This window comes from Petaurus breviceps, unplaced genomic scaffold, assembly GCF_028583685.1.
Source record: "Petaurus breviceps papuanus isolate PSGF00001 unplaced genomic scaffold, PetGlider_PUasm1.0 90847, whole genome shotgun sequence".
Lineage (NCBI taxonomy): Eukaryota > Metazoa > Chordata > Mammalia > Diprotodontia > Petauridae > Petaurus > Petaurus breviceps.
Genome location: NW_027187360.1, coordinates 6,225,427 through 6,233,087, shown reverse-complemented (window position 1 = coordinate 6,233,087; position 7,661 = coordinate 6,225,427).

The window sequence follows — 7,661 nt, the reverse complement described above, 5'->3', positions numbered from 1 at the left end:
AGAAAGAAAGAAAGAAAGAAGGAAGGAAGGAAGGAAGGAAGGAAGGAAGGAAGGAAGAAAGAAAGAAAGAAAGAAAGAAAGAAAGAAAGAAAGAAAGAAAGAAAGAAAGAAAGAAAGAAAGAAAGAAAGAAAGAAAGAAAGAAAGGAAGAAAGGAAGGAAGGAAGGAAGGAAAGAAGGAAGGAAGGAAGGAAGGAAGGAAGGAAGGAAGGAAGAAAGGAAGAAAGGAAGGAAGGAAGGAAGGGCCCCCAAATAAATATTAACTTATAAATATTTATTGAGTTGAATATTTTAATTTAATGCTGAGAAGGAAACATTGTTCTTTGGAAAGAGCTACAATTAAGAACAATATGAGATTTTTTTTTTGTCCTATGCTGGCCACCAGCTGGCAAAAAACGCTGGTGTTCATGTTGTTTGTCCTTCCTTTTCAGAGAGGACCAATGATGTCCCTGGTGATGTCTTGACTTCATCTTGCCTTCGATTTAAGTGAAGCAGAGTTGCACAAAATCAGACTCATTGAAATCCACTGGCAAGACAAAAGTCAAGACATCTGCAAATGCCCCAGGGTGCAGTGGATGACCTTGGTGTTTTGATGTCTCCTTCAGCTATCTTCAGGGCCACTGGAATGGATTGTTCTCATCAGACCATTTCAGGGGGGCAGTCTTCACACACTTGGGGTAGACAGCCCCCTAACTTACCTATGGGTTTGAGGCCCATCAGCTACCCTCAAGATGATTTATTGGAGTGTGGTCACTGTGCATGCTACAGCTTCTTGGAGCCATAGGTGAGAGCTGAGTGCCAGATGGACACCAAAAGTAGATAAGCAGCCCTGAAAAGGGCTGGGCAAGCCCCCATACCAGAGGTACTAGTCCTCCCTGAATACCCTATATACTTGTGGGTGTCTATGATGTATTAATCAGTCCAGGGAGCAGGAGGTTAGAGTGGATTATTCATACCTTCAGGCAGTTCCTACCCAGTGGAGGCTGCCTGGAATGTCAGGGTGGGGAACCTAGAGATAAACTCAAAATTATGTAAGGATATTTTTTAAAACTGAAAAGGTCATACTTTAGTTATACTCCATAACAATGGCAGCACTTTATTCCTTCCAAAGCTACCTTATTTGACTTTCCCAAAAGCCCTGTGATATCATTAAAGCCAGGATTCTCCTCCCTATTTTACAGATGAGAGATCTGAGCCTCACACCAGGAAAGTGATTTGTCACAGGTTGCATGGATCATAAGCCTTAGAGCTGGTTTCAAAACCAGGTTTTGTAACTCCTAGTCCTTCTGATACATTATGCCACCTCTCCAAACATGCACGACTTGTGAAGCTGTAATCTTTCTCATCAAATCAGGATTTTCCCTGAGCCTCTGAACAGTCAGGGTGAAAAATGAGATCCCTAGCCCAGTTAAACTGAAACTAAGCTAGCAATCAAAGCCTCTCATCATCCAATCCATGGCCATCTTTCAAGACTCTACTGTCATCACTACCAAAATCCTTGGCTTTGTCAAATAGTCTAATATCAGAAAAGAATGTCATTCAATCAGTTGAAGTGACTCCAAAGAAATTGTATTACTACAGACCTCACCACTACACCTTAGAGCCCATGGGGCCTTGCCACTACACCCTAAGGATGAAGGGACCTTTTGATCTGGCTTGTATCTGAAACCTCATATCTACTATCTCCTCCAGTTAGACTATGAACTCTTTGAGAGCAGGAACTAACTTGCCTTTCTATTTGTATTCTCGGTGCTTTGCAAATAGCAATGCTTGATAAATGTTTTTTTATTCATTTAAGTCACCCCCTGAAGAGAGCCACATAGTTATTCTGATTCAATCACAGACAAATTTGGTTGCCTTTTCAGAGACCTTAGGAGTCAATATTGGATTGGCTAAGTCAAATTTTGTCAAGAAAGGGTTACAGTTCTGAGCCTGAGTCTACAAATCTCCCCTTCCTATATTCTTCATGCCAGTTGGTTTTTAATAGAAAGAAATGAAACTACAATGGACCAAGCATTACTAGCAGTCTACACTGGAGACTCAGCAAGACTATTGGGAAGGAGTTAAGCACTCTGTCTTCACAAGACCACAAGAACTCAGTTTATTTTAAAGAGGTCCAGATGAGACCTGAATGTGTTACTTGATGAGTGTCATTATTTTTGCTTTCTTCCCCCTGCAGGTTATGTATGTGTCTGGCCTAAGAAACACTTTGGCTGGTGTTCACTGACTTGAAGTTTGGAACCTTAGGAGGAAGAGACCTGGATGGAGTTGCTATTTGTTCCAAAAGTATGTGAAACAGCAGTAAGAAGTAGTGTCTACAATCCCAGTTGTGATTCTTCCAGGGGTAAATTATAGTACAAGCATACTATGTCACAATGATGCTCTATTAGGCAGATATCCAAGAGAGGTGAGAATCAAAAATTTAATCTCTTATGACTATTGGCGACCTGATGGAACACAAGAGTGTCTAGCCATCCAAGGTTGTACCCATATCAGCCAGAATTCCTAACAGAAGCCACAGGACTCCAAAAATCATTGGCAACACCTCCTTCACCCTAGTATTTAGTGGGATTTGATTTAATAACAGTATAAAAGTTGGCTTCCTTTGTGAGGGAGGGCCATCATCATCAAGAGCCTCAGGAATAGCATGCCCCCCCCCCCCAGCCCATCATCCTTGCTTCCAGACTGATTCTTGCAGCCATTATTAAGGGTGACCCCTATAGAGGAGACCACCTTCTCTGATATCACCAAAACCAATTACCAGCCAAGAGTCAACAATGAGGGCATGTCCAAGGGCCCCAGAAATGGCAGTACTCCCAGACCACAGATTTTAATTCCAAACCAGCCCCTCTGCATTCCACTCCCAGGAATCATCTGGGGAAGCAACTGCTTTAAATAAATGGCCAGTCATCCCCATGGACAACCAACCAATTTCCACCCACAGGGTAGACAAATCAGTCTAGTTGAAGTAGCAAAGGACCCTGAGGTGTATTAGGTGTCAGGTGAGTCAAACACTTGGACCACCATCACCTTGACTACTTACCTACCCTGATATCCTGATGGAGACATTTTGGGACCCCAAACCTATAAGCCTTGGGAATGGCAGTGTTTCTCAGACTATTGTTTATGATTCTAGTCCAGTATCTGCAGCCATTGTCCCAGGAAGTAATTTATGTGGAGATATGACCTGGCTACTTCTTCTGGTTCTGCATTCTACATCCCTCCCCCGACTTCTTAAGCAGTCCCAGATACTAAAGACCTGGGGGGAAATTCTTGAGACCAAAATACTGTGCTCTATTAAATAGTTCAACATCCAAAATAGATATGATTTTATCAGTAGAAATGACATTTAAAAAGATGCACTTCCATCTGCCTTGCAATGGCACCCTAAGGACCATAAAACCTTTCCATCTGAATGACAGCTGAAATCTTCTGTATATATTATCTCCCCCATTAGAATTCGGGCTCCTTAAGAGCCTCCCCTTTTCATGCTAAGCACATACCAGGAGTTTAATCAATACTTTTTCATTCATTCATTCACATGAATCAACACTCAGTCACGCCATAGGATCATAGATCATCTAACCAATCCCCTCATCAAAATCATGACCACTGCCACCACTAGTTAAACTTAGATAAATATCTTCAAGAAAAGTCAGTAGCAATAGTGAGCTAGATATTACGGCACCTGGCCAGATGATCTTTCTAAGTCTAGAAAGAAAAAAAGGAGAAAAAAAAGTTCACTTGTAGTTCACTAGGGAACCTTTATTTTAGGGGAAATGAGAAAGAAGTTGCTTCCTTTGATATTTCCCCCTGGCTACCATCTGCCCCATAGACAATGCGGTATCTTCTAAAGGAGGTTGTTTACCTGCGTGAGTTTCCTGTACAGATTGTCTTAGATAAGGGCCCACAGTTTACAACCAAGTTCTGGAGAAGACTTCAAAAAAGGTAAGGGGTTCAGCTATTGCTTACCGTGGCCTACCACCCACAGGCCAGTAGATAAGTATCACAGACAAGCCAGGATATCAAACAGTATCTACACTATGAGCCAACACTTACAACAGGACTGAGTTCAGTGCTTGCTTATGTTTCTAAAGGTCAGGTCTGACCATGTTAACCTACCTCCCCTCAATAAACTTCAGTGATTCCCTAACACCTTGAGAGCAAGGACTGACTTGCTTTTCTGTTTGTATCCCCAGGACTTAGCATGGCACTTTGCATGTAGTGAGCACTTAATAATTGTTTCATTCATTCATTCACCTCTAGCATCAAATATTAACCCCTTTGTTAAAGCATGCTGCATTCTGGCCCCATTCTTTCTTTCCTTATTATTCTCCCTTCCACAATCCAGTCATACCGACTACTTGCTGATTCTCACACATGACATTCCATTTCCCATCTTTGTATGGCTTTGTATAGGTCATTCCCCCATGCTTTGAATGTTCTCCCTCTTCACCTATGCCTCTCCAAATGACTGATTTCCTTTAAGACTCAGCTCAAATGTCTTTGTCCAAAGTTTCGACTATTTCCCACCCCTACCAGCTTCTAGTACTTTCTCCACCAAGATTACCTTGTATCTGCTTTAAATATGTCTTACATATAATGATATACATATGTTGTCTCATCCATTAGAAGTCTTTTTATATCAGAAAGTAAGTAAAAGAAAGTAAAGTAATCAGAAAGAAAGTAAAGTAATCAGAAAGTCGCTTTATATAATAAATATATATATATATATATATATATATATATTTGCTTTTGTATTTGTATCTCCAGTGCCCAAGCCTGTGGCTAAAAAATGGTACATACTTAAAAAATGATGTTGACTTTTGTCAAAATTGGCCCAAAATGCACTTTGCCTTTGGAATCTTACCTTTTCAAGTGGCTTGTGGATTCATCCTGATAGATTATGAGTATAGAAGTCATACTAAAGACTCAGTAAGTACCAGTCTTGATATTTGAGAGCAACGCCTACCTAAAGAAATCAGGATCATTCAGCAACCATTACACAGGGAAGACAATGAGGAGAACATTACGGAACTGTTTTGGAAAACTGGAGACCAAATCTCACCATGTCTCTTTCTATCTCTCTCTGTCTCTGTCTCTCTCTCTCTTGTGCGCACTCACACACACACACACACACACACACACTTCCTAGAACACAGGGTCTTTTGGGCTTTAGACAATATATATGTAGGCCTGAATATCTGAACTCAGTGTCCTCTGAGCTAGTACAATTATGAACACTATATGAGAGGTTTTAAGAGACAAGTACAAAATTTCATATTGCCAATAGAAGCAGGGACAGTGATGTAATATGACTTATTGGAAGGGGATACTGTCTAGAACATGGCATATAGCAGTTAGGTAAAAATTATTCATATTCCTTCCATGGTTGGGATTTTTCACCATAAGTAGACAGGGACATCCCAACCACCTTTCAGCACCATGGCTATGGAAAGCAACAGAGCTGGCAGTAACTGAGCTGTGTGTGGTGGCTAAGTTGCTGGTGTACAAATGTGTGACTGGAAATGTTAAGAAAAAAACAAAAGTTTTGATGATGCTGGTGGACAAATTGTCCTACAAATTGGCTACAATGTAGTGTGAGAGTGGATTGGGTTGTTTTCAGACGAGATTTGGACCCAGGTATACCTTGGGGAAGCATAACAGCATTGTGCGATCTCTTAAGGAAACTTTACTAACTTGAGCGTGTCTCTTCCAGTAGAATAGGCATAAGTAGGGCATCTTGTGTGATTTGGTTATGCTTATTACTTTGCTAGATGGGTTGGGATCAATTTGAAGGTCCAGGCAAGTCTGTGATGATAAAGCCATTTCTTGAGACAGTCAGAACCTCTTAGTTACAGCAATTCTTTGAAACTCCACTCTGTCACTCTAGGAGTACTTTTGAGAGCCCCAGACCAATATTCTATCAGCTTGAAAATGTTTTTACTAAACTGACTATTTTATCATAATGGTCTTTGTTATGCATAACTTTAATTCTTATTGTCTGAGAAAAACCAGGGAGGGAAAAGTTTTCCCAGGCTATCTGAATTTCCTATAACTAAATCATAAAGTAGCAGTTGTCATTTGTTTTCAAAAGGAAAAATGTCCAGATGCCTAATGTACCTGGTTGTACTTTCCACTTGGGCAAGTATATTTCCATTTCACATTAACATTGTTCCTATTCTTTACCTTCTCTGTCAGGAACTCTCATGACATTTTTAACAAGTGACCAATGGTAAACTAAGGTAGACTATAATCTTTTCAATAAACAAACAACTATACTTGGAAAAGAGTAGGAGAGGAAAGTTATTTCATAAGACTCAAAAGCCCAAGGACTTTGAGGAAAATTCTGGATCAATAGAAACATGCAATTTCATCAAAAACAAATTCTGTGGATCCAGAATGTAATTATTAGTAATACCCTTAAAAATATAGGTATACAGGGATAGCTAGGTAGCAAAGTGAACAGAGCACCAGCCCTGGAGTCAGGAGAACCAGAGTTCAAATCCACCTTCAGACACTTGACACTAGCTGTTTGACCTTGTGCAAGTCATTTAACCCTGATTGCCTCATCTCTCCCCCTTAAAATATATAGGTATGCCAGTACCAGATTTGTTAGTGATATGGCTACCTTTTAAGATATTACTCAGCTGAACTCAGATAAATTATAAGGATCAATTTTGGTCCCCAGAGAAGAAATAAAACATCCTTCATTCATCTTAGGGGAGAGGTGGAGGACAATGGATGCAGAATGTTATTGGTCACTATTATTTTGTCAATTGACTTTGCTTAAATGCTTTGTGTGTTTATGTGAGTGGGGGGGTGGGGTACATGTTAGGCAATGACTGTGACATAAAAAACAAAAGGCACCAATAAAACTTTTTTAAAAATACATTCCCATTGCAAATATTTTATTTAACAGATCCGACAGAGATCAAGTTTGTTTGGATACATCTTTAGAAAGAATCATCCCCACTTTCTCCCTAAAAACTAAAATTATGGAAAAAAGTTAGGAGTTAATGTTTTTGAGCAATCATTCTGAGAAGCTCATTTTGCTTTGCTCAGGAATCCACAATCCCAAGGAGAGTTTGTGGGCAGATACTGAAACATAAACTGGATACTTCTAAAGATTTATGTTTTACTTCATGTGGCCATTCTCTCTACTAGAATATGTCATGGTTCTTCCATGCCTTATTGTCAGTTTCATGACATAGGCAAAAATGTCATCAATTAGTGGCAAACCACATGATGATACATTTCTAGCCCATTACCGGTTCCATACCGAATGTCTTTCCAACTTGATAAGGCCTATATAACATAAATATAAGATAATCTGGGAAGGGAAAAGGCACTAACAGATAAATGGATCAGAAAAGATCTCAGGTAGAAGAAATGCTAGAGCTGAGCTTTGAGGGAATCTTAGGGGTGGAGAGTGGGGAGTGAATTCTAGGAATGAGAGGGGAACAACTTTTACGAAGTCATAGAGAGGATATATGGAATGCTGCATTTGGAAGAACAGCAAGAAGACCTGTTTGGCTGGAACGTGGAGAGGGGAAAAGGAATCATATATACAATTCTAGTGTCTTCTTTCTGTTAATTATTTCCTATTCATTATTTATATATATATATATATATATATATATATATATATATATATATATAT